The sequence below is a fragment of the Erinaceus europaeus genome, chromosome 3 (assembly GCF_950295315.1).
Source record: "Erinaceus europaeus chromosome 3, mEriEur2.1, whole genome shotgun sequence".
Taxonomy (NCBI): Eukaryota; Metazoa; Chordata; class Mammalia; order Eulipotyphla; family Erinaceidae; genus Erinaceus; species Erinaceus europaeus.
Window position 1 is genome coordinate 14,714,161 of NC_080164.1, and position 27,620 is coordinate 14,741,780.

Here is a 27,620-nt window from a genome sequence, read left to right on the forward strand (position 1 = left end):
TAGTAGGAAACATGTCATCTTCCGAGTCTCACCCCAAACTGCTTGACCACATCCATCTCTGGACACTCCCCCTGACTCAGGTGAGCTAAGCACAGCAGTCTTTTCTCCAAACCATGGTGCTTCTCCATTCCTCGCGTACCTGTAAAGAGTTGTTCCCTGCCATGTTCACACTTTCTTCAGTCTTCCCAGCTACTTACCTATTAGGTGTGTTCAAAACATTTGTTTGTCCTATAAGGACTTAATTTATGATGGCCTCTTTTTTTTTTCCAGGTAGGAGAGAAACAGACAGAAAGAGAAACACCGCAGCACTGCTCCACCACTCATGAAGCTCCCTCTTGCGTTGTGTCCCCATTTGGTGGCTGGAGGCTCAAGCCCGGGTTCTCAAAAAGGGTCAAGTCTGCATTCTACTGGGTGAGCTACCTCCCAGGCTCCTGTCTGCCTATTTCATCTGCTCTGGACGGGGATCGTTTTTTCATTATCTCTGTATGGCAGTGCCTAAATCGCCTCTATTTTAAATATACCTTTAGAGAGAATGGTTTATTTCCCACTGAATTCTGAAGGCTTGCAATTGAGGTGGGAAGGAAGACCGGGATTACTCAATTATACTTCAAATCATGTTGGCTAGTTCAAAGAGATTTCACTGATGGTTTGACAGTGATGGTCTGACATTCCAAAGCAACATAATCACATTCCTGAAAGCAAAACCTCCTCCACTCCCAGCTCCTGCTAGGTACACAAAGCTTTCTCTCAAAACATGCTGACTAGTTGGGGGAGGAATGTTCCCTCCTCATCTGATTCCTAAGAAGACCAAGGTCAGATCTATGAGGGAATGACTGGAGCAGAATTACACACTTCTTTACCACTCCTGCAGTAAGAAGGTATTTACAGAATTACACACTTCTTTACCACTCCTGCAGTAAGAAGGTATTTACAGAGTTACACACTTCTTTACCACTCCTGCAGTAAGAAGGTATTTACAGAGTTACACACTTCTTTACCACTCCTGCAGTAAGATGGTATTTACAGAGTTGACATATGCTCAACATCTGTTGCCCCATCAGCCATGCTTTCTTTCACTCACCCATTGATTCATCAAACAGGAGTTGTCACTACAATAAAGGGATTAAAGAATTGCTATGAGGATTCAGAGGACAGAACTAACACTACCTGGGTACACATCATCCCGGAAGTAATATTTGTGTAAGAATTATATAACATAAGGCCGGCAAAGAGTAAGGGGATTTCTCAAAGTAAAGCCTAGAGTGTGTGTGTGTGTGTGTGTGTGTGTGTGTGTGTGTGTGTGTACACATGCACTAATACAATGAGGTGGGAAGTGTGTGTGTGTGTGTGTGTGTGTGTACACATGCACTAATACAATGAGGTGGGAAGTGTGTGTGTGTGTGTGTACACATGCACTAATACAATGAGGTGGGAAGTGTGTGTGTGTACACATGCACTAATACAATGAGGTGGGAAGTGTGTGTGTGTGTGTGTGTGTCTGTACACATGCACTAATACAATGAGGGGGGAAGTGTGTGTGTGTGTGTGTGTGTGTGTGTGTACACATGCACTAATACAATGAGGGGGTAAGTATCTGCACCCAAGAGAAGAGTTGCTTAAAAAGACAGTATAAGGGATTTGGGCTGTAGCGCAGTGGGTTAAGCGCATGTGGCGCAAACCACAAGGACCAGCAGAAGGATCCCGGTTCGAGCCCTTGGCTCCCTACCTGCAGGGGAGTCACTTCACAAGTGGTGAAGCAGGTCTGCAGGTGTCTGTCTTTCTTTCCCCCTCTCTGTCTTCCCCTCCTCTCTCCATTTCTCTCTGTCCTATCTAACAACGAAGACAGACAGCAGTAATAAACACAACAATAAAACAACAAGGGCAACAGAAAGGAAATAAATAATTTTTTTTTAAAAAAAAGGTAGTATAAGAGCCAGTCCTACTCAGAGACAGAGTGAGCTACAGTGTGACTTTAAAAAACCTGATCTTTTTTCCCCCCACCTCCAGGGTTATTGCTGGGGCTCAGTGCCTGCATTACGAATCCCTCACACTCCCCGTGTCCACCTTTTTTTTTCTTTTTTCTATTTTATTCAGTAGGACAGAGAGAAATGGAGAGGAAGGGGGAGATAGAAAGATAGACACCTGCAGACCTATTTCAACACTTGTGAAGTGGCCCTGCTGCAAGTGGGGAGCAGGAGTTCGAACCCTGGTCTTTTATATTATTACAGAACTATGTGCACTGCCCCCCTCACTTAATGTTAAAATAAACTTTAAGAAGCCCCGTAGTTTCGGTCAGTGAGGTAGGTGATGTCAGCTAGAAGGACACCTGCTCTGTCATGTACACACCCGAGTTCAAGTCCTGGTACCCACATGGGAATAGTACAGCACCTGGGAAAATTTATGGTATGTTATCTCCCCCACTCCCATCCCCTCTCCCTCTCCGTCTCTCTCTGAAAAATGCAGCCTGGAACAGTGAAGTCCTGGCAATGGAAAGAAGGAAGAGAAAGACAATAGTTTCAAATTGTCCTTTCTAGAACTTTCACTATTTTGAGGATCTGTAAGAGGTGCTCTCAGAAGGGAGAGTGGAGGGTTGAGAGAGAAAGCAACTCAGATTTTTGAGTTTTACAAAAAAAAAAAAAAAAAAAAGCAAAGCTTTTCTATAACATTTTAGCTGATGGGTTTTAATTTCTTTCCAAATCATTTTATTGGGGGGGAAGAGCAGTTTACAGTAAGGTTGTGATTTTTTTGTTTTATTAATTTGCTTTTGGGGTATGAGGAAATGTCATTTACTAGTAAACTGTGGTTGTCTCAGGGGTACAGTTTTGAAAAGACCTCCCCCAAATATGTACTAACACAGTCAATAAGAATAATTTTTTTTAGTATGCATGGTATTTTTTCTCTTTCTTCCCTTCTTTCTTTCTTTCTTTCTTTCTTTTAAACCAGAGCACTGAGCTCTGGCTTATGCTGGCAAGGGGGATTGAACCTGGGACTTTGGAACCTCAGGTATGAGCACCTCTTTGTGTAATCACTATGCTATCTACCCCCACCCTCATTCATGAATAATTCTTTAAATTTTTTATTCATTTTGACTTATCTAGTATGTATTGTCATTGCTGGGTTTTTACCACTCCAGCAACAACTTTTTCAGACAGAAACTGATAGGGAGAGACACCACAGTGCTGGACCAGTGCAGAAGAGAGAGACCAGGGGCTACAGCCCACTGTGTGTATGACAGAACAGGAATGCTCAGCTGAGCTATCTCACTGGCCCAGGAGGATAACGAGTTTCTTTTTTTGCCTCTAGGGTTATTGCTGGGGCTCAGTGCTTGTATCACAAATCCACTGCTCCTGGGGCCATTTTTCCCATTTTGTTGACCTTGTTGTCATTATTATTACTATTACTATTATTATTATTATTACTGCTGTTGTTGGGTAGGACAGAAAGAAATCAAGAGAGGATGGGAGACAGAGAGGGAGAAAGATAGACACCTGCAGACCTGCTTCACCACCCATGAATCGACTCCCCAGCAGGTGAGGAGCTGGGGGCTCAAACCGGGATCCTTACACCGGTCCCTGCCCTTTGCGCCATGTGCGCTTAACCTGTTGAGCTACTCCCTGACCCCCAATGATTTTTTTTTTAAAGAGCTAAACAACATACTGTATTCTGTCTTCATTTTAGTTTCTAATAAGTAGGCACTTTTAAACTATTTTAAAATATATTTTTATTGGAGGGATTAAAAGCTTACAGTAAATGCAGTAGTTGGTACATATGTAAAATCTCTCAGTTTTCTGCAAAACAACTTACCCCTAGCTTAGGTCATCGTCCCCATCATGCACCAGGAAAGTAGGCATTTTTAAGGATTAATATATTTACTCGGTGGGAAAGAGAGACCAATTTGGTGTGAGGGAAGAGCCTAGGACTTCACATTTGCTTACTGAGAGGATACAATGTATACAACTAAGTCTACCAAGATAGTGACTTCGAATTTCACTGTGCAAATCATGGAGAGCCAGTGTCGATTTCAACACACCAGGAATCAGAAGTAGCAATCATCATGGGGGGGGGGGGGAGAAAGAAAGAAAGGAAGGAAGGAAGGGAGGAAGGGAGAAAGAGAGAGGAAGGAAGGAAGGAAGGAAGGAAGGAAGGAAGGAAGGAAGGAAGACATTATCCAGAGGAAGCACATAGAAGAAGCCAGTCTTTTAAGGATACAAGAGAATTCTCATCAACAGTTTCGGAACTGAACTGGATGTGAGAGGGCAATGGTGACAAAGTGACTGCAGAACTCAGCCAGTGAGAATGAACTTGGGCAATGAAGAAAAAGTATTTCAGTGGTAACATAGACAGGATATTCTGATCAACGAAATGCTTAAGATGAAAGAAGAGTATCCCAAATGAATTTCCATCTTGGAGACTAGATAGTGGTAATCAAAATGGAAACTGCAAAAAATGTAGGGATTTGGGTATTACAGATGGGAGAGTGGGGTGAGCAGCAAAATATTCCCACTGGAGCACATCTTACCTAATAGACCTACTAAGACATCCAAGTGAGCAAGGACTTCAAGCTAGACACCCAGGTTGGGTCATCAGGAGTTGGGAGTATTTGTAGTCATGCCAGTGAATGAATGACCTCATCCATGGGAAGGAAGCTGAATGAATGACCTCATCCATGGGAAGGAAACTGAATGAATGACTTCATCCATAGGAAGGAAGCTGAATGAATGACCTCATCCATGGGAAGGAAGCTGAATGAATGACCTCATCCATAGGAAGGAAGCTGAATGAATGACCTCATCCATGGGAAGGAAACTGAATGAATGACTTCATCCATAGGAAGGAAGCTGAATGAATGACCTCATCCATGGGAAGGAAGCTGAATGAATGACCTCATCCATGGGAAGGAAGCTGAATGAATGACCTCATCCTTGGGAAGGAAGCTGAATGAATGACTTCATCCAGGTGAGGGAAGCTGGATGAATGACCTCATCTATGAGAAGGAAGCTGAATGAATGACCTCATCCAGGGGAAGGAAGCTGAATGAATGACCTCATCCATGAGAAGGAAGCTGAATGAATGACCTCAACCATGGGAAGGAAGCTGAATGAATGACCTCAACCATGGGAAGGAAGCTGAATGAATGACCTCATCCATGAGAAGGAAGCTGAATAAATGACTTCATCCAGGGGAAGGAAGCTGAATGAATGACCTAATCCAGGGAAAGGAAACTGGATGATGACCTCATCCATGGGAAGGAAGCTGAATGAATGACCTAATCCAGGGAAAGGAAACTGGATGATGACCTCATCCATGGGAAGGAAGCTGAATGAATGATCTCTTCCATAAGAAGGAAATTGAATGAATGACATTATCCATGAAAAGAAAGCTGAATGAGTGATCTCTTCCATAAGAAGGAAGTTAAATGAATGACTACATCCATGGGAAGGAAGCTGAATGAATGACCTTATCCATAGGGAGGAAGCTGAATGAATGACCTCATCCTTGGGAAGGAAGCTAAATGAATGATCTCTTCCATAGGAAGGAAGGAAGAGAAGAACAATGAGAACAAAGTTTGAGAGCTGGTTTGGAGGTTTTAACAGGGGAGCGCAGCTACTCGTATTCCCTCGACCGAAGCCTGTCCGTCTCTATTCAGGGAAGGCCGTCCTCTTCGACTGAGCACTAAGCTTCAGGAGGGACGCATATGGAGCGGTGAGGGAGGAAGGGACACCCGCCTAGCCAGCCAGATCAGCCGAATCAACCCTGGCGATCAATGGGGTGACAGATGTCCCAGCCAGATCGCCCTCACGTCTAAGAACAAAGTTTGAGAAAAAGGAGAGAAGTCAGGATATAGATGAAAGGAGTTTCAACAAGATGATGGCCTTAACTGCCAAAGGTAGAAACAGTTCAAGAATATAAAATTAGAACCTGGTACCCATATTGTTGGCTCTGGGAATAAAGGACAGGAAAAGCAGCAAAGATAAATAAAGATAAAGGTAAATTTGGAAGCAGAAGGGAAAGGAATTGAGAAAGTAGCTACTTTGCAACTCTTCCTTCTCTTTTCTTTTTGGTCCAGACAACATTTCAAAGGTTTTACATTTGGCAACATTTATCTAAAACAAATACCCACTTGGCCCATTTATAAGAAGTTATCTTAATAATTCAAAGAAGAGGGAGTCTGGCGGTAGTGCAGCGGGTTAAGCACATGTGGCGCAAAGCACAGGGACCGGCGTAAGGATCCCGGTTCGATCCCCCGGCTCCCCACCTGCAGGGGAGTCTCTCCACAGGCAGTGAAGCAGGTCTGCAGGTGTCTGTCTTTCTCTCCCCCTCTCTGTCTTCCCCTCCTCTCTCCATTTCTCTCTGTCCTAGCTAACAATGATGACATCAATAACAAGAATAACTACAACAACAATTATAAATAAGGGGCAACAAAAGGGAAAAATAAATAAAAATAAAAGAATGCAAAGGTATATATTACAATGTCAACAACATTAAATATAAGATAAAGGTACAAGAAAATCAAATTGTATTCACTCAGAATTCGATGCACTTATTACAAATAATGCTTTCAAGGCTAGACGGTGCTTCTCATATAATGTAATTGTTTAAATACTGAATTCTAGAATATAGAGATAAATATTAGAAGTTAGGTCAGCACATGCCAAGAAAGAAGGTCTTACAGGGAAGGCCTTTCTCCTCTTTGTGGATCTAGTGCCTAGTAGATTTTGGCTAAGCAAACATTCACTCTATAGTCATAAAATGAAAGAACTTATTTATAGTAGCAAGAAAAGTCTTGAAACAAACCAAACATCTGCAAAACAGGAGTGAGGTCAATAATTCATAGCTTGTACACTAGGTTAAAAATAGCACAGCCGATGGAAACTATGAAGCAATACAGAAAAAGAAAAAAAAAATTTCCATGTAATGAGTGAATGAGAACACAAAAGTTCACCCCTGCAATGACAGTCATGTAAAAGTACTGTATGTCTAAAATTCTGTACAGAATAACAGTACATAAACTACAGAGAGAGATCAATTCATACTCTGCCCTAAACAATGGGGTTATGATGAGCTAGCTCTCCCGGCAGATAGAGTGCACACCTTACCATGAAAAGCGCCACTGATGGATGGCCTGGGAAGGCTCACGGCTGGTAGAAGGGTGCTGTGGTGTCGCTCCTTGCTCTCTGTCTGTCTCTCTCACTGAAAAGGCTGGGCCCACGAGGCTGCTCAGCAACCCTGTGCAGGCACAGCACTGAGGCTGTTACCCAGCACTGCTCTAAGAGAATGAATATGCAAAAGTAGCTGACTTCTCTAGTTTCCAAGTGTTATTGTTATTGGTGCTATCTGGATTTTCTTATTCTTTTTAAACCTAAGGAGGTGTTTATTCAGGAGTCGTTGTACTGGGATTCAAAGTCAGGTTTGCTTCTCCAATTTCAGAGTTCCACTCTATCCTTGTCCTCAGTGTGATTGAAAAAATACTATGGCAAACAAATGTATTTTTTTGTTTGTTTGTTTGTTTTTTAACCAGAGCACTGTTCAGCTCTGGCTTATGGTGGTGCGGGAGATTGAACCTGGGACTTTGGAGCCTCAGGCATGAGAGTCTGTTTGCATAACCATTATGCTATCTACCCTCCAAGAAGGATTCAGAGGACCTAGAGGGGGTTGTATTGTTATATGGGAATCTGGGGAATGTTATGCATGTACAAACTATTGTACTTACTGTTTAATGTAAAACATTAAAATAAAAAAAAATAGTACTAAAAAAAAAAAGAGAAAAAAGAAAAAATACTATGGGGAGTTAAGCACACGTGGTGCAAAGCGCAAGGACCGGCGCAAGGATCCCGGTTGGAGCCCCCGGCTCCCCACCTGCAGGGGTGTCGCTTCACAGGAGGTGAAGCAGGTCTGCAGGTGTCTGTCTTTCTCTCCCTCTCCTCTCTCCATTTCTCTCTGTCCTATCCAACAACAACTACTACTACAACAATAAAACAATAAGGGAAACAAAAGGGAATAAATATTTTTAAAAAACAAAAAACTATTTCTTAGTTTGTGACTGTTAGAGAATATTTTAGTGCTGACCATGTGACCAAGCTGATCACTCAGTGTATGAAGGTGAGACTTTCACAGCAGCTCACAGATTTAACCACGGTGGGCAGGCACGGAAACAAAAGTCCCAGTACCTCAGGGATATGTAGTTTAACAAAGAGATGTTACAAGCTGAAAGGAGGGGCTGGGCAGTGGCACACTCGGTTGAGCATAGGTGTTAACAGTGTGCAAGGTCCCAGGTTCAAGTCCCCAGTCTCCACCTGCCAGTGGACAGTTTTGTGAGCAGTGAAGCAGTGCTGCAGGTGTCTCACTGTCTGTCTGTCTCTATTCCCTTTCAATTTCTGTCTTCTGGGCTTAACTTTTCCACTGGAAAAACAGAACCATGGGGAGGCTGGGTCTATAGTCCAGAGGAGGGACCACCATCAGAAGAGTTAGCAATGAATGGGCCGCAGAGGACAAAGGCTTCCTCCCCTTCTGATACATTACAGCTCCAAACCCTGTCTAGTGCATCTCCCTTTGTCTGTACCTGAATCATATCCATTATATAAACAATTGAACAGGACCAAGTGATTTTTTTCTGAGTTCTATGAACTTTTCTAGCAAGATTTTAAACCTGAGGGGGGAAAGTTAGGGAGATCACCAACTTCTATAGTCAGTTGGTCAGAGCATGGTCCAAGACTTGAAAATGGGTCAGCATTATGAGAACTGGACTCAGTTGTGAGTTGAGAGAATTGACTGGTGTCACAGCCAACTCCAGAGGTGGTGTTCCCGGTTTTGAAAATTAATTGTAATTTAACATAGACTTCTCTGGATGGAAAAATTAAGGGCTTAATATTTGTCTGTTTTTATTGCTTGGCATTTTGGTGTGTGTGATTCATATGAAATTTGAGGAAAAAAATTTAAAAGGGGGAAGGGGTAAATAGCAGAATGGTTATGCAAAGAGATTCTTATGCTTGAGGCTCTAAAGTCCCACGTTAGTCATTTTCCTGACTGGAAATGTGGTTCTATAGCTTCGCTAGCACTCCTGCAAAGCACCTGGAACATCAGAAGGTTCTTGGGAATGAAGGCTACTGCTGAGATTATTCCAACATCATTCATTTTCAACTCAATAGTTGACTTGACTGAATGCATACAACCAGATATCCCAATGGTTACTTATTTCTCTTTTTTTTATTATTTTTTATTATTTCTCTTTTTATTGGGGGGATTCAGAGTTTACAGTAGATACAGTTGTTAGTACATGTATAAAATTTCTTAGTTTTCTGTGAAACACTCTCACCCCTAGCCTAGTCTTCCTCCACCATTATGCACCAGGACCTGACACCACAACCCCCCACCCAAGTCCTTAGAGTGATATGATTAATTATTTCTTAAAGTGGGATGTTTTTCTTGCATTTTGGATATATGAAAAAACAACTATAGTATTTCTACAAGAGGCCCCACACAAAGCACGCTGAGGCTTAAAAGCTTCAAAAAAGGAGAACTTTCCTATACAAATTTAATTCTTGGTCCTAGACCAGCAACCCTACACTTCTGTTTAAGATGTTCAAATGTAAATACTTTGTGTGGACTTTTATTTTTCCAGAGCTCTGGTCTACTTTGGCTTCTGGCGGTACTGGAGTTTGAACCTGGAACTTTTAGTCCCACAGGCATGGAAGACTTTCTGCATAACCACTATATAATCTCCCAAAAGTGTGAACTTTTAGAAGTGGTGAGAAGTACACTTACAAAGAATCAGTCAATAACTGACAGGGAATAAAACATAGAAATGGTAGAACAATACTGAAATAGCTGGTCCTCCGATTATAACGGTGATTTAAGTTAAAGCAATTTTAGAATTAGTCAACAACTCTGAACAAGACAATTCTCCCACACAAAGGGGGGGGGATACCTAAGAATAGCTTGTGACTCAGCCTGCACTGCTGTAGAGGGGAGAGTACAGGGAACCAGATATCGGGTCTATTCTGCCTCACATCGGGACTAAATAATAAAGGAAAACTATCAACTTGACTTGAATAAGAACAGTGGTAGAGAGGGGAGGGGAAGCAAGTAGATACTTCACTTTCAAGTAAAGTATCACCTCACTGAAATGACTCCTTCCCAAGTTTTGAAGCTGTCAAGAAAATACAAAGGAAAAAATACAGATTCTTTATAGTAGTACGCTAAACTTCTGTTGGAAATACATGGGAAATCACAACAAGTCAATAAATGTGACAACCACTCAGAGAAAACTATTAAAATAAATAGTGAAAACACTAAGGCCTCAAATAGGCAATTTTTCAAAGAGGGAGTTTAAGACCTGCTAATAAGCATTGACATCATCAATGCTGAAGGGAATGCAGAGGAGGTCTTGCTTTGTATCTACTTACAAACCGTGGCTAATCATGAGGGCTAGCAAAAGTGAGAGGAAACGGTGGTGGTGGTAGACATAGCTCCTGGGAGTGCAAAACGCACAAAACGCACAGCAAGAATTCTTGGGCCGGGGAGGTGCCTCAGCAGCAGAGCACACAGACTACCGCAGGTAGTCGAATGGTGTTTGTTCTCTCAGTCTCTGTCTCTCTAAGAGGGAAAGCCTGTGTAAGAGGTGGTTTAGGAAGTAGAGCACACACTTGGCCGTGTGTGAGGCCCTTGGTTTCAATCCCCAGCACCATGTGGGAGCACCATGGACAGCGCCGAACAGCTCCACGGAGAATGAAGCAATGCTTCTTCCCTGTGTTTTCCTCTTTCTCTCACTCTCTTTTCTCTGTCTCTCTCTCTCTACAAGTATTTTTTTTTTTTAATTGAGCCAAGGAAACCACTGTGCAGTACGGTGGATTCACAAGGTCCCTTGGTTAATTTCCCAGTGCTTCATTAAAAAAAAAAGGGGGGGGTGTCAGGCGGTAGCGCAGCGGGCTAAGCGCACATGGTGCAAAGCATAAGGACCAGCTCAAGGATCCTGGTTCAAGCCCCTGGCTACCCACCTACAGGGGGTCTCTTCACAGGTGGTGAAGCAGATCTACAGGTGTCTTTCTCTCCCCTTCTTTGTCTTCCCCTCTTCTCTCCATTTCTCTCTGTCCTATCCAACAATGACAACATCAATAACAACAATGATAACCACAACAACGATAAAACAACAAGTGCACCAAGCCCCAGCAACAGCCCTGGTGGTGACTGATAGATAGATAACTAAATAAGAAGCCCTCCACTTGGGTCCTTACACAGGCTCACTGTTATTATCACTCATAGAAGTGCTAGCAAGCCCATCCAAAAATGACTATATGACCACTCATAAACCAAAAGGGTTCAGGACAAGTCACATCCAAGGGAGGTGTAAACACTTTCATAGGCTCCTTGAAAATGTTGAAACAAATTCAGTTGATTTTTCGTTATTTCATAAAAGAAATAGCTGATGTGCCAGACCCTCCTCTCTCCTCCCCTCCGCTTCCTTACCCTAATCTCCCCCTCTCCCTTCCCCTCATGCACAGCCCAGAGCGCCATCCTGGCTAACCTAACAGAAAGGCAGGTTTGAGGAAAAGCCAGACAGGCGGCTCCGCCCTGCACAAACAAGCCCAGGCTCCAGCCCAGCCTCCATCATAACACAGGAAGTTTTGATGCTGTAGTACCTGAGGTTAACCCCCTACACACACACACACACACACACACACACACACACCACCAACATCACTGTTATATTTATTAATATAATTAATATGAACTATTAAACAATGGTCACTGTAAACATATATTACATATTCATCCTCACAATAACTTTATGGATAATTATCATTATTTTATTAAACCTCCACTTATCTTAAAGAAGGGGAAGCTGAGGTTTAGTGAGATTGTGATGCTGGCAGGGCTAAATTGGAATTAAAATCCCAGTCAGACTGCAAATGGCACACTCCTCACTATAAGGAAGTGCTGTAAAACATGGGCAATAATAAATTAGTGGAAACAAGAAGACATGGGGGGGGGGGGTTTAGATAGCAACAGTGGTTCCAAAGTCCCAGGTTCAATTCTCTGCACCACCATAAGCCAGAGCTGAGTAGTGCTCTGGTAAAAAAAAAAAAAGATTATAGCAATAACTATCTATTGCCTTCTTAAACCCTAAGACAGCAGGAACCTCCCACTTCCTCCATAGAGCCTGTATTTCCCTAGTCCTGGGACCTCTAGGGTGGGGCTCACTTTCCTGCATGCTTCTCTCAATTCATACCAAATGCTATTGCATCTGCTGATCCCAACCTAATCAACGCAATGAGTACCACCTCAGCATGCTTCACTTCAGCAGACTGTGTCCACAGACGTCAGACATGGAATGTCAAAGTCTAGATCTAGACCAGGTCCCATGAGATAGGGCGTATGTTCATATGTATCCATAAATTAGGGCAAAATATATACCAGAAAGCAAAAGTACACAATAGTCTGCAGTGAGTCTGTATATGCAGCAAGCAAGCAGAAATACCTAAAAAGACACCATAAAGTTCCTAATGAAATAGTGTCTACTTAGACTTAGATACCCTCCTCACCTACTTCCTATTACACTTCCCTCAATCACTCCAAAGCTGACCTTTTCAAAGTAAAGACCGCAAAAGCTGAATAAGGGCAAGAGACTGGTATACTTTATGATGACTCTTTAGTCACTATCAGGCCACCCCATCAGCTGGGGCCCTAGTCGGGGAGTCCTGAGATTCCCACACAGACATGATGGGCCTACACCTTGAATAGATCCCTCTTTCCACTGTTACTGGTCATCTCTATCAGGAACAACACAACAGGCCCCTTTGTGGGCCTCCATAGGACCTTGCCCTTAATGTGGATCAACAACGGTAGAGAATGTTCCATCCTCCGAAGGGAAACTGGACAACATACTCTATGCTACACATGAGGAAGATGAGTTCTGAAATTGGGGCAGCTTGGAATGTTCCTACTCATGACCACAGAATGTGAGCTCAGATCTACAGAGGTCACATAGGCTCCTAAGCTGAATATGGGCCCCAGATCAGATCAAACCGATGGGGTTTACAGTCAACAACATTTATACACCTTTCCCATATTGAGGAGCTACTCTCTTCCCTGATCCAGCTTTCTGGTCCTTTTTCCAGCCATAACATCATCTCCCCAGACAGTAACTTGGATCCACCTGCATATCAGATTTCAGGCTCAGAAAAAGAAACAAAATCTAGTATAATCATGGGCCTTCTGGAATATAACTAAAATAGGACTAAAAACTATCTACAAAATGGAGACCCCCAACTCTTCATATGAACCCTTCCAGCCTTTAGGTTTATGATTAGTCAACAATTTGTTTGGCTTTACGTTAACTCTTTTTTCAGACACCAGATTCCAGATGCTAGCATGATGTCAACCAGACTTCCCTAGACAGACGACCCCACCAATGTGTCCTGGAGCCCCATATCCCCAGAGCCCCGCCCCACTAGGGAAACAGAGACACAGGCTGTGAGTATGGATCAACCTGTCAAAGTCCATGTTCATCAGGGAAGCAATTTTTTTTTTTTTCCCTCCAGGGTTATTGCTGGGCTCGGTGCCTGCACCATGAATCCACGGCTCCTGGAGGCCATTTTCCCCCCTTTTTGTTGCCTTAGTTGTTGCAGCCTCGTTGCAGTTATTATTGCCATTGTTGACGTTGCTTTGTTGTTGGATAGGACAGAGAGAAATGGAGAGAGGAGGGGAAGACAGAGAGAGAGGGAGAGAGAAAGATAGACACCTGCAGACCTGCTTCACCGCCTGTGAAGCGACTCCCCTGCAGGTGGGGAGCAGGGGGCTCAAACCGGGATCCTTACGCCGGTCCCTGCGCTTTGCGCCACGTGCGCTTAACCCACTGCACCACCGCCCGACCCCCATCAGGGAAGCAATTACAGAAGCCAGACCTCCCACCTTCTGCACCCTATAATGACCCTGGGTCCATACTCCCGGAGGGATAAAAAATGGGAAAGCTATCAGGGGAGGGGATGGGACACGGAGTTCTGGTGGTGGGAACTGTGTGGAGTTGCACCCCTCTTATCCGATGGTTTTTGTCAGTGTTTTCTTTTTATAAATAAAAATTTTTTTTAAAAAAACCTGAAAGAGAGGAGATACCAATGTGTGGTTGTCCTTGTTGCTACACTTGGATTACTTTTTTTCCTCCCATTTTGTTTTTTCTAATTTAGAAAGTTTGCTCAATTGAAAAAAAATTTTTTTCTTTCTTGTCTAACTCTCTTCTTCTCCTTCTCCCCTCCCACTCCCTTCCCTCCCCTCCCCTCCCCTCCCCCATATTACCACCAGGGTTAATTGCTGGGGCTCAGTTCCTGAATGATGAAACGAATCCACTGGTTCCAGTGGCGATTACTCCCCCCCTTATTTTTTCTTTTCTTTTAAAAAATTTTTTTTAACTTAATAGGACAGAGAGAAATTGAGAGGGAATAGGGAATATAGAGAGGGAGAGAGACAGAGAATCACCTGCAGCCCTGCTTCACTGCTTGTGAAGCTTCCCACTCTCTGCAGGGACTTGAACCCGGGGCCCCTGCACATGGTAACATGTGTGCTCAAGTGGGTACACCGCCACCTGGCCTCTACATAAGTATTATTTTAATGGTGGAAAACATTTAGTGACTTAATGAGAAATAGCTAAACATCAAGAGAAAAAGGGGTTTGGGAAAATATTTAACATTATATGACAAGTAAATGTTGTTGTTAATATATTAAGTATATACTTATTCTTCTCTAAGGCCAGCAGTCAATATAACTCCAAAATTAAACTAGTCTCTTAAAAGAATATCTCTGGGAGTCGGGCTGTAGTGCAGCGGGTTAAGCGCAGGTGGCGCAAAGCACAAGGACCGGCATAAGGATCCCGGTTCGAACCCCGGCTCCCCACCTGCAGGGGAGCCGCTTCACAGGCGGTGAAGCAGCTCTGCAGGTGTCTATCTTTCTCTCCTCCTCTCTGTCTTCCCCTCCTCTCTCCATTTCTCTCTGTCCTATCCAACAACGACAACAACAATAATAACTACAACAATAAAACAAGGGCAACAAAAGAGAATAAATAAATAAAATTAAAAAAAAAAAAAAGAATATCTCTTCTCAGGGAGTCAGGCAGTAGCCAGCGGGCTAAGTGCACGTGGCGCCAAGCACAAGGACCGGCATATGGATCCCAGTTCGAGCCCCCGGCTCCCCACCTGAAGAGCAGTCACTTCACAAGCGGTGAAGCAGGTCTGCAGGTTTCTAGCCTTCTCTCCCCCTCCTCTCTCCATTTCTCTCTGTCCTATTAAACAACAATGACATCAATAACAATAATAACTACAACAATAAAACAAGGGCAACAAAAAGGGAGTATTTTTTTTAATCTTTAAAAAAAAAAAAAAAAAGAATGACTCTTCTTAAAGCCAGGAAAACTCAAGCTTACAGAAGGCTAGAGAACGGGTCGGGCGGCAGCGCAGTGGGTTAAGCGCACGTGGCGCAAAGCGTGAGGACCGCGTAACGATCCCGGTTCGAGCCCCCAGATCCCCACCTGCAGGGGAGTCGCTTCACAGGCGGTGAAGCAGGTCTGCAGGTGTCTGTCTTTCTCTCCCCCTCTCTGTCTTCCCCTCCTCTCTCCATTTCTCTCTGTCCTATCCAACAACGAATTGCGTCAACAAGGGCAATAATAATAACCACAACGAAGCTACAACAAGGGCAACAAAAAGAAAAATAAATAAATATTTTAAAAATTAAAAAAAAAGAAGGCTGGAGAGAGAGAAAGAATTGAAACCTTTCTCTCACACACACCAGATGTGCTGAAAGCCTGGAAAAGGTGTGAATGGAATCCAGTCTCCTAAGATAACCCCTCAGGGTTTGTTCACTGCCCTAATGCTCTAACTTCTGGCCAAGTCTACCAGTGCACCTACCTATCCCATATGTTCACCAAACTTGCCTGTGTATTTCAAAATATGACCAAGAATACACCCGGGACCCTCTAACTGTCCCCTTTATAGTGGGAAATGGGGGTGGGGTGGTGGGAGAGCAGTTTAGCCCCTCTTGACAAGAGAAGAATGCCAGCAGGAAGATTCAGATATCCTGAACACCAGGGGAAACCGGTAGACTGGGATGAAAGGGGGTCTTATTTCTTCAAGTTTCTCAGATGTAAGGCAGATCATCCTTATGACTTCCCTATATAACTCGCTGTCCCCAGAACAGGGACCGTCCATGCCTGCTTCTACTCAATTGCAGCTTCTTCCTTTTCTTGCCTCTCTCCACATTGGCCTGTAAAGCCCAGTTCCACCATTACTTCCTCCATGTAACTTCCTCCAGTTTACACATTTGGAAGGGTGGCTTCTTCTTGATGTCTCCAAAATCACCCTAATTCAGTCTTCGTCTTTAATTGCCCATGACCTTCCTTTACTTCTGTTTGACAAATCTTCAGCCAGCAGCAAATGTGTAAGAACTAGGTAAGATGTGTAAGAACAGGAATTGCAGGAGCAACACCAAACCCTTGAGAACCACGGAAGTGCAGCAGATGTAAAGAGAGGACAGAAGTTGGGCACTGGGCTCTGTCTCAGGGAACCAGGAAGCTGTTTAGTGACCAAAGGAAATGACTCCTCAACTGAGTAATGAAGAGCTAGACAATAGGTAGCACCCAGCGGGCCAGGCGGGAGGAGATTTTTATTTTTTTCTGTAATTTGGAATAGATATACACAAGATGAAGAAGTTGTTTGCAAGTTTAAAAGACAAGGTAGGGAGTCGGGCAGTGGTGCAGCGGGTTAAGCACAGGTGGCGCAAAGCACAAGGACCAGGGTAAGGATCCCCATCTGCAGGGGAGTCGCTTCACAGGTGGTGAAGCAGGTCTGAGGTGTCTATCTTTCTCTCCCCCCTGTCTTCCCCTCCTCTTTTCATTTCTGTTCTATCCAACAACAATGACATCAATAACCACAACAATGTTAAACAACAAGGGCAACAAAAGGGAAAATAAATAAAATAAAATAAAAAAGACAAGGTCAGAGGGCTCCACAAGTGGGAATAATAATATGATGGGAGATTTGGGGCAGGAGATATCTTGGTAGAGTGCACACTTTACCATGCTTGAGGACCAGGGCTCCATCAACCGCAGAAGCATCTGCACTGTGGAAGCTTCACAAGTGGTGGAGTAGTGCTGTGGTGTCTCTCCTCACTATCTGTCTGTCCCTATCTCTCATCCTCTATTAAGATAAAGGAGAGAGGGAAGAATCCACAAGAAGTGTTGAAATCATGTAGGCAAGGAAAAATAACAACATCTACCTCACAAAGATGTTATAAAAACTGAACAAGTCAGGGGAGTCACACTGTAGCGCAGTGGGTTAAGTGCAGGTGGCGCAAAGCGCAAGGACTGGTGTAAGGATCCCAGTTCAAGCTCTGGCTCCCCACCTGCAAGGGAGTCGCTTCACTGCTGAGGAATTATGCAGATGCAGTCACATCTGCCAAGCTGTCCCCTCAGGCTTTGCAACTTCCCGCGGTATTCTCACAGTGCCTTTTTCAACCAATCCTGTCCCGACACATCACTCCTGGTTGTTGCCCTATAAAGCCCTTCTTCTTCCGCCCCCGTCTCTCCTGCCCACTTTTCACATTGGTGATTAGACGCAAGGGAGGGTGGTCCAGGAGGCGGCCATTTTTGCTACCTCCTCGTGGCCTGAACCACTGCGCTCTCACCCAACTCTGAGATGCCCGTGCAAATAAAGATTTGTGTTCCCTCTTCGCTCCAGATCTCCTCTCTCTCTTCTCCGCGGCGCAGCCCGACACCTGGCTCCCAGCGTGGGGCTCGACCCGCCCAGACGCAAGTAAGTATACAGCTGCTTGACTCTCTATGTCCCCGTGTTCCTCTCCGCCATGGGATTCCTTCCATTTTATGAAGAGGCTTTCCAAACCCTCTACTCTTTTCTCATGGGACAGACTTTCTATCTCGGAGACATTTTACTTGGGGAAACACCGTGGATCCTCTTGGCTATGTTTGCAGCTTTCGGGATATATATAAGGCACCCTGCCAAGAAGTTAAGAGATATTGTCTTGGTGCTTACCCACCCTAAGCCCTCTGCATTTTGCCCCAAGAGTTCCGTTTTGGCAGACACGCGTTCGGTTTCTCTGGCTGCCGCTGCCACTCCTCCAGCAGCTTCCACTTTCGTGACTCCTCCCCCCGCTGCTACCTCGTTATCAAAGCAAGTCCACACCTTCCCGGTAAATGTGGCCCCCAATAGACAAAACCCTCAAGTGTGGCATCCATACTGTTCCAAAGTACTTAGGGAGCTCAGACAGGCAGTTAAGGATGATGGACTTCATGCCCCATAGACCAAATCCATTTTACGAGGCTTTCTCCAGCACCTTAATACCCCCAAGATTGGAGGGACGTAGCTCGTGCTACACTCCCAGACCCCCTCTACCTGCAATGGGAGGCATGTTTTCATGATGAATGCTCAAAGCAATCCCAGAGAAATAGTCAGAATCAGCTGGAGTGGAATTTTGATGCACTGTTTGGAGCAGGAGAGTTTGAAACTGGAATTCAGCAGGCAGAAGCCAAGTTTCCAGCCAGTTATTTTGAACAGGTACGCATCTGCGCATCACAAGCATGGGAGAGGTTAACCCCACCACAGGAGCGGCCTCAGTCCCCATTCTCTCCCTTCACCAAGAAACCGATGAATCTCTAGCTAACTTCATTGCCAGGGTGCGGTCAAGTTTAGAGAGATTTATAATCCTGAAGCCCGTTTTCTCCTCCTGCGTTCTACTGTCTGGGATAGAATGTGTTGGTATGCTTCTAAGACCCCTTCTGTTTCATTGGTTTAATCCCCCCTGATTAACATTGTGTTCTATTTACATAACCACTGTTAACTAAGCACCACCCTGCCTGCAGGGCATTGGTTTAATCCCCACTGGTTCACGATGTCCTTTTGCTCCGCCCCCTCTCCATGTCACACCCTGATTTTCACCAATCTCTTTTCGCTCCACCCTCTCTACATCACATCCTGTTCCCACCCTACTTGGTGAGTATATATCTAAGGACAGGATTGTGATTGGGGATAGCTTAGTTTAGATTATGCTGCTTTCCACATGAATAAAGACTGATCTGCGTATCACTCAGCCATGAGTCCCTGGTCGTCTGTCTCCTGCCCGCGAAGCTAGTCCAGCAAGAATGCTACCAGAATTCCGTCAGGCATGCCTCAGTCTTAAACACCAACACCCAGATAATTGGATTTTAGTGACACAGGAACTTAGACCAGGCTCTTATGGGGCACCCATTATGACACAGGCTTATGCAGCTACCCCACATAAGCAAAACGGGGCCTGCTTTCAGTGCGGTTGCCAAGGGTATTGGCGTAACCAATGTCCAGATAAGCTGCGACCCTGCTTCCAGTCAGGACAACCCCGCCTCCAGTCAGGGAGCCAGAGGCCACGAACACCTTGTCCTAGATGCCAGAAAGGTTTTCATTGGAGGAGAGATTGTTGGTCCAAGTTTCATAAAAATAACACGCCCCTGAATGGTACAAATTCAGAGCCTGAGATTTTGTGGACTACTCCTGTTTTAGAACAAGGTCACCCTACTATGACAGTAAAGATTGGCAATATTCCTTTTAAATGTTTGATTGACACAGGGTCAGAAAAGACGATATTAAGGCAAGCAGAGGTTCCCCAGAGTTGGGAACTCCTCCCAGGGCCCCGTTTACACAGAGTTGTTGGAGGTTTGACCCAAGCCTTTCTCACACAAGATTTGCTTCTGTGGGAAGACCCGGAAGGGACTACCGGACACTTCCGTCCTTTGGTAGCTGATATTAGCACCAACCTACTAGGCAGGGATCTTCTGGAATCTCTTGATGTTATAATATCCACAGATGCCTCTGCAGAGCGCAACACCTGCTCCTGCGAGACTTCTAGATCTAACCAGCACCCCCAATACTAACTGCCACTGTTCGTAACCAAACTCCCTGCTTAGACTGGCTTTCTAATGAGCCTGTCTGGGTGGAACAGTGGCCTTTGCCTAGGGAGACTAGAAATTTTAAAAGAGCTCATCCGAGAGCAGTTGTCCTTAGGACACATTCGTCATTCCTGAAGCCCATGGAATACTCCTGTCTTTGTGATTAAAAAGCGCTCAAGAAAATGGTGCCTCCTCCAAGATCTCCATGAGGTTAATAAAATGATGCAGGTCTGGGGCTCCCCCCAAAGGGGTTTGCCTCTTGCTTCTGCAATTCCCACAGGAATTCCAATCATAGCTATTGATATACAGGATTGTTTTTTTTCTTTTCTTTTTTTTCTCCTCCAGGGTTATTGCTGGGCTCGGTGCCTGCACCATGAATCCACCGCTCCTGGAGGCCATTTTTCCCCCTTTTTGTTGCCCTAGTTGTTGCAGCCTCCTTGCGGTTATTATTGCCATTGTTGACATTGCTTTGTTGTTGGATAGAACAGAGAGAAATGGAGAGAGGAGGGGAAGACAGAGAGAGGGGGAGAGAAAGATAGACACCTGCAGACCTGCTTCACCGCCCGTGAAGCGACTCCCCTGCAGGTGGGGAGCCGGGGGCTCAAACCGGGATCCTTACGCCGGTCCCTGCGCTATGCGCCACGTGCGCTTAACCCACTGCGCCACCGCCCGACCCCCTACAGGATTGTTTTTTATCTATTCCCTTGCACCCACAAGATTGTAAGCATTTTGCCTTCTCTGTTCCTTCTATTAATAACCCCAGCCCTGCTGATAGATTTGAATGGGTGGTACTGCCCCAGGCCATGGCCAACAGTCCTACAATTTGTGAAGAGGCTGTTAAATCTGCCCTTTTTCCATATATTTGTGAGGGCCTTAAGGTTCTTAATTATATGGATGACATCTTAATATGGGGAGAATTAGATACAGATCTCTGTGGCATACGAGATTTTCTTATTCCTGCCTTAAAGAAAAGCGGCCTTAATGTAGCTCCTGAGAAGGTACAGCTAATTCCTCCAATATCTTTCTTAGGTTCAGAAATTTCTCTAACGCAAATTCGGCCCTTAAAACCTTGTGTTACTTTTCCTTCTAATCTCACTCTTCTTTACAAAGTTTTCTTGGTAATTTAATATGATTTAAAAAGAAAAAGAAAAAGAAAAAAAGATCTGAAGTAAGATGTGCACACTAATTCTTCCTCTATAATGAATTCCTTAATAACTTTGAGGGGCCAGGGGCTGGAGCACCCAGTTGGGTGCACACATCACAGTATGCAAGGATAGCTTCACAAGTGGTGAAGCAGGGCTGCAGGCATCGGTATCTCTTTCTTTCTCTCTCTTTCTCTCTCCCTATCTCTACCACCCCTCTCAATTTCTCTGGCCTACTAAATAAAAGAATGGTAGTAATTCTGAGCATACCAAATTTACTTCTCTCAATTACCCATCCACTTGAGCACAGTTCCCTAGCCCTATTTCCTGACTTGTTTCCACAGCACTTAAAGTCAGTATTCTGGACAGCCTGTCTTTTTTCTTTCACTTCTTGAATATAAGCCACACAAGGGCATGGGTTTTTGAGTATCCCGTTCAGCGTGCATACACAAGCCTTGGGCCATTTCCAGCCATGCAGGTGGCTCAATGGTTGTTAAATAAAAGAATATATTCAGAACCATGAGTTACAAATCATTGGTTAGGTTTGACTTTTTAAAGAGGAAAAATAGTAGCTGGCAGAAAAGAAAGAAGAAAGAAGCCTCATTCTCATAGAAGTCCCTAGAAAGGCAAAGATAAGTATACAAACGCAGTAGCAGAGATGGATTCAAGAGGCAGCTACAGTTTGTGCTTTACCAAGATGAGGTCACCACCATGGGCAATAAACCCCAGAAACCGGAAGAGCAGTGTTCTGGAAAAGCTCTGAAATAACTGGATCTGATCTTTTAGTTTAAGATAGAGATAAGAACCCTTCAATGGAGGAGTCGGGCAGTAGCGCAGCAGGTTAAGCGCACATGGCGTGAGCGCAAGGACCAGTGTAAGGATCCTGGTTTGAGCCCCGGCTCCCCACCTGCAGGGGGTTTGCTTCATAAGCAGTGAAGCAGGTCTGCAGGTGTCTATCTTTCTCTCCCCCTGTCTTCCCTTCCTCTCTCCATTTCTCTCTGTCCTATTAATGACAGCAATGACACCAATAATAGTAACAATAATGATGATAAACAAGGGCAACAAAAGGGGGAGAATTAGCCTCCAGGTGCAGTGGATTCTTAGTGTAGGCACCGAGCTCCAGCAGTACATTATAAAACAGGTATTATTATCATCTACATTTTACAGAGAAAGGAACACGGTGGAGAAGACAGCATAATGGTTATGCAAAAACACTTTTATAGATAGAAACAGGCTAGGGATATGGGCCGACCTGTCAATGCCCATGTCCAGCAGAGAAGCAAATACAGAAGCCAGACCTCCCACCTTCTGCACCCCACAATGACCCTGGTGGGTCCATGCTCCCTGAGGGGTAAAGAATGGGAAAGCTTCCAATGGAGGGGATGGGGTATGAAACTCCAGTGGTGGGAATTGTATGGAATTGTACCCCTCTTATCCCACAGTCTTGTTGATCATTATTAAATTACTAATAAAATTTAAAAGAGAAAAAAAAAAAAAAGACTTTCATGTCTGAGGCTCCAAGGTCCCAGGTTCAATTCCACACCACCATAATATGCTAGAGCTGAGCAGTGCTCTGTTAAGAAAAAAAAAAAGGAAAGGAAACAGAAGCAAAGAGAGTTAACGTAACTTGTTCAAGTTCATATAGCTCTTCAGTATAATGGTTGGGAGAACAGATTTATCTTAAGAATCTATAATGATTGGGGGCTTCACAATGGTGCGCCTGTGGGGGGGGCTTCACAAGCTGTAAAGCAGGTCTACAGGTGTTTCCTTCTCTCCTTCTCTATATTCCCCTTCCCTATCCATTTCTGTCTCTGTCCAATAAGTAAATAAATAAAAAAGGAAAAAAAAATCATAAAACCTGTATGACTACCTTTCTATAGTCACAATTACAAACAGTTCTGTTAACCCACATATATTTTTCTGATATGAACATGCATTAGTAAAGAAAATGATATAGAAGACACAAAAGCGGGCCGGGTGGTGGCGCACCTGGTTGAGCGCACGTTACAATGCGCAGGGACCTGGGTTCGAGCCCCCAGTCCCCACCTGCAGGGGGAAAGCTTCCCAAGTGGTGAAGCAGTGCTGCAGGTGTCTCTCTGTCTCTCACCCTCTCTATCCCTCCCTTCCCTCTCGATTTCTGACTGTCTCTAGCCAATCAATAAATAAAGATAATAAAAAAAAATTTTTTTTAAAGAAGATATCAAAGAACTGCTTAAAGGAGAACAAAGGAAATGGCTAAGTCTGGCAAGAAGACCTCTATATATGTCTGCATGACCACTGCGAAGAGATTATCAAGTAAACAAATCACGCTCTGCCCTTGTAAAGGTGTGAAATTCTTTTTTAAGTGAGTCTCTCAAAACGATACTATACATCTGCAAATTGTCAAAATATACCATTTCTTGCTGTGCTGTCAGGTTTCTGCTTAGCTTCCTCCCCTTCTCCACTTCCTCTCTGTCTTCAGACCCCCCAGTTCCTCTTTCTCAAGAACACCAAGATACACTTTCACCCAGCAGAACCTTGACACTGGCCGCCCACTGTCTTCTATCACTAGGGAACGGCACAAAGTCAGATGAAAAGTACAGCATTGGGAGTCGGGCTGTAGCGCAGCGGGCTAAGCGCAGGTGGCGAAAGCACAAGGACCGGCATAAGGATCCCGGTTCGAGCCCCCGGCTCCCCACCCTGCAGGGGAGTCGCTTCACAGGTGGTGAAGCAGGTCTGCAGGTGTCTGTCTTTCTCTCCCCCTCTCTGTCTTCCCCTCCTCTCTCCATTTCTCTCTGTCCTATCTAACAATGACGACATCAATAACAACAACAACTACAACAACAATAAAAGACAAGGGCGGGAGTCGGGCTGTAGCGCAGCAGGTTAAGCGCTGGTGGCGCAAAGCACAAGGACCGGCATAAGGATCCCGGTTCGAACCCCGGCTCCCCACCTGCAGGGGAGTCGCTTCACAGGCGGTGAAGCAGGTCTGCAGGTGTCTGTCTTTCTCTCCTCCTCTCTGTCTTCCCCTCCTCTCTCCATTTCTCTCTGTCCTATGCAACAACAATAACAACAATAATAACTACAACAATAAAACAACAAGGGCAACAAAAGGGAATAAATAAATAAAATAAATATAAAAAAAGAAAAGTACAGCATTGCTGATGCACCTTTATTGTTACAGCTATTTGTTTACATAGTTAATTCTAAACACTCTTACTTTTTCCATTTCACACTTGGAATCCTATCTTTAACAGCAACACAAGACAGTCTACCATCTAACAGACTTTTCAACAACAGTTATTCCACAAACTTTGCCATAAATACATTATTGAAAAAAAAAAAAGAGGAGTATGTCCTGGCAGATAACAATATAACATACTTTTAGTAATTTACTGTCATTTTTGGCACTAGTTAGTACACTACTGTATAAGCATTGCATATAAAATATTAATCATTTACCAGTGGACTAGCATGTACTTTCAAGTATTCTAATGTTTACTGAATGCCCAAATAACTTCCTTAAAATTTCTGGATCAAGATGGGTGTACTAGGTAAGGGCAAAAGTGCTTAAGTTAGAAGGATCTTGGTTTGCAAGCTGGCTCTTCGTGATGGGGGTAAAACAAGCAGTCACAAGATCTTTGTGAGCTTGAGACTATCAAGTTAAACAGCATGTTTGAAGAGTTCCATAAAGAGCAGCATGATAAATACATTTTAATGCTGAAAAGAATAGATAGGGTGGGGGTAGATAGTATAATGGCTATGCAAAGAGACTCATGCCTGAGGCTCTGTAGTCCCAAATTCAATCCCCTGCACCACCATAAGCCAGAACTAGGCAGTGCTCTGGTAAAAATAAATCAATCAATAAATAAATATGGCTGAGGGACATGACCAATAAATGTTCTTTTCACCTTAATAGAAAGATGGAAACTTGTGAAACTCTATAGTAAAGATACATTAAAAGTAAAAATACTAATGTTATATGCTCCATATTTTAAAAAGGTACTATAAATAGCATATACAGTGAATTGACAAAAACTGACATTAGTTGGAAAAAGATGCAGAACGAAAATCTTGAAAGCTGCTGAGTACGGATGAATATATGTAGAGAGGTTCCTTATTCTAGTCTATTTTTGTTTGTGAAAATACAATTAAAAAAAAACAAAACTGTATCACTATTCCCCAAAACAAGTCTAACACATTTGCTCATATTCAGGGAGAGATCAAAATTTTAGCTTTCAGATATGCTGCACTAACAATAGCACTTCCCTGTTCAATAATTCACTACAGGTCAAGTTTTCTCAGACAAATGTAGTCTTCATTATAAAGCTAGCAAAGAGAGCAAGTACACCTTGCATTAAAAGATAAAAAAGAAGAAATGCAAACTTTTCAACTTCTCGTTAATATGAAATTAAAACAGCAGCAATGCACACATCTTCCCTGCCTTTTAAAAGAGGAAGCTGTTCTTAAACTATGTTTTAATAACAACTTGCACCTGAAATTACAGTGGTCACATGCTAATCTATCACAGGGCTGGGGGAGGTGGTGGAAGCAGGGATCCTGGGCTCAGCCCAGGAAACTCAAACGTGTACTCATGCCAGCTGCTCTGTCTTTAAAATGTGAGGGCTGGGGGAGCCGGGCGGGAGCCGGGCGGGAGCGCAGCGGGTTAAGCGCATATGGTGCAAAGCAGAAGGATCCCGGTTCGAGCCCCCGCTCCCCACCTGCAGGGGAGTCGCTTCACGAGCGGTGAAGCAGGTCTGCAGGTGTCTGTCTTTCTCTCCCCCTCTCTGTCTTCCCCTCCCCTCTCCATTTCTCTCTGTCCTATCCAACAACGACGACATCAGTAACAACCACGATAATAACTACAACAATAAGACAGCAATGGCAACAAAAGGGAATAAATAAATACTAATAAAAAAATAAAAATAATAAAATAAAATAAAATGTGAGGGCTGTCACCCTTCTGTTACGTAAGGGCTTCAGCTCAGGTTCCCAGATCGCATGTAGAATCTGTCACTGATTAACCACCCAAGCCACCCGGCACAGGCAGCTGGGCAATTCATTTTCTTGAGCGGTTTAAGAAGCTTAACCCACAGCCCAGGCTCCTTAAACCGAAGCTGGTACCCCTCGCCTATTTCTGGACCAGCAAATAAGCACTCGCTAAAAATAATAACAAAACAGAGTTGCAGTAAAGCAGAGAGCGAGAACCTTGATTCTTACTATAAACAGATGCAGGCTCGGGGCCGGGCGGTGGTCGCACCTGGTGGAGCGCACGTGTTACCATCCTTACGGACCCGGGTTCAAGCCCCCAGTCCCCACCTGCAGGGGGAAAGCTGTGCGAGCGAAGCAGCGCTGTAGGTCTCTCTCCCCCGCTGCCTCTCGATTTCTGACTGTCTCTATAAAATAAAGATGACAATTTAAAAAAATAAATAAATAGATGCAGGCCCTCTGGAATATCCCCTAACGCGCCCTACACGCACCCTACACGCGGGTCTCCGGGCGCCGACGCGGAGTTCGCGGCCGCAGCCCCGGCGGATCCGGCACCGCACACGCAGGGTCGCTGTGACCCGCGAGGATCCACGTCCCGCCCCGCGAGGCGGCAGGACCCCCGCGCCGCCCGGGCGCCGGCTCCCAACGCGGCTTCCCCGCGGGCGGCGGGCGGCGGGCGGTGTGCGGTGTGCGGTGTGCGGTGTGCGGCGTGCGGTGTGCACCCGCCTCCCGGGCCCGCGGCGCCCCACCTGCCCGCCCGCGCCCGCCATGGCCCGGGCCGACTGCGCGCGCCCGAGAGGACAGGGGAGCGGGGTCCTCTCCGCCCGCACCCCGAGCGCCCGGGGCTTCCCGCACCTCCGCCCCGGGCGGCGCCCGCACCTGCCGGAAGAGGCCGCGGCCGGGAAGGGGAGCGCGGCCCCGGCCCCTGGCGCCCGCCGCGGGGACAGGAACCCGCAGCCGGAGGTTTCCGCCCGGCGCGGCCAGGCGCTGCGGGGGCCTAGCTCGGGGCCGGCCGGGAGCCCGGGGCGCGGGACGCCGCCTCAGCCGACCGCGGGGCCTCCCCGCCCCGCAGCCCCGCAGCCCCGCAGCCCCGCAGCCCCGCAGCCCCGCAGCCGCTTCACCCACCTGGCGGCCCCCGCGCCTCCCCACGTCACCGCGCGGGCCCGCGGCCTCGACTCCCGCAGCGGGCGGACGCCGGGCGCTCCTGCTCCACCGCCGCCCCGAGGGTCACGCGGCCGCCGCCGGCGAACCTGTTGCGCAGCCTGTCACGGCCGCCCGGCACCGCGGCGCCGCCTCAGCCCCTCAACAACATGGCGGCCGCGGCCTCCGCAGGAAGCCGGGGGGCGGGGAGCCAGGCGACGGGCCGGGCAGCTGACGGACCGCCCGCCAGCCCGCCGCCGCCGCCGGGCACCGCTCCCCCACCCGCCGGAGCCCCGAGCCCGGCCCGGCGCGGCCCCTCGGGGAGGCCCCGCAGCCCCTCCGCCCCTCCCGGGACCCCCGGCTCCTCCCCGCCCGGATGACAGACAGCCGGGTGCCCGAGGCGGGGAGCGGCCAGCCGCTGTCCAGCGTGTCTGTCGGTCGCTCCCCGCCTGAGG

The 27,620-nt window shown here is 45.7% G+C and overlaps 1 protein-coding gene across 1 annotated transcript in view; it reads right to left on the reverse strand.

The window, feature by feature from the left end:
• Positions 1-27,267, reverse strand: part of ITSN2 (intersectin 2) — a 166,931-nt gene extending 139,664 nt beyond the window's left edge. Inside the window, exons 1-2 of the mRNA XM_060188414.1 lie at positions 27,151-27,267; positions 26,257-26,432 (exon numbers count right to left, since the gene is read on the reverse strand). The gene's annotated coding sequence lies outside the window, so the exon portion shown is untranslated. The remainder of the gene's footprint in view (positions 1-26,256; positions 26,433-27,150) is intronic.
• Between the last annotated feature and the right edge of the window lie 353 nt (positions 27,268-27,620).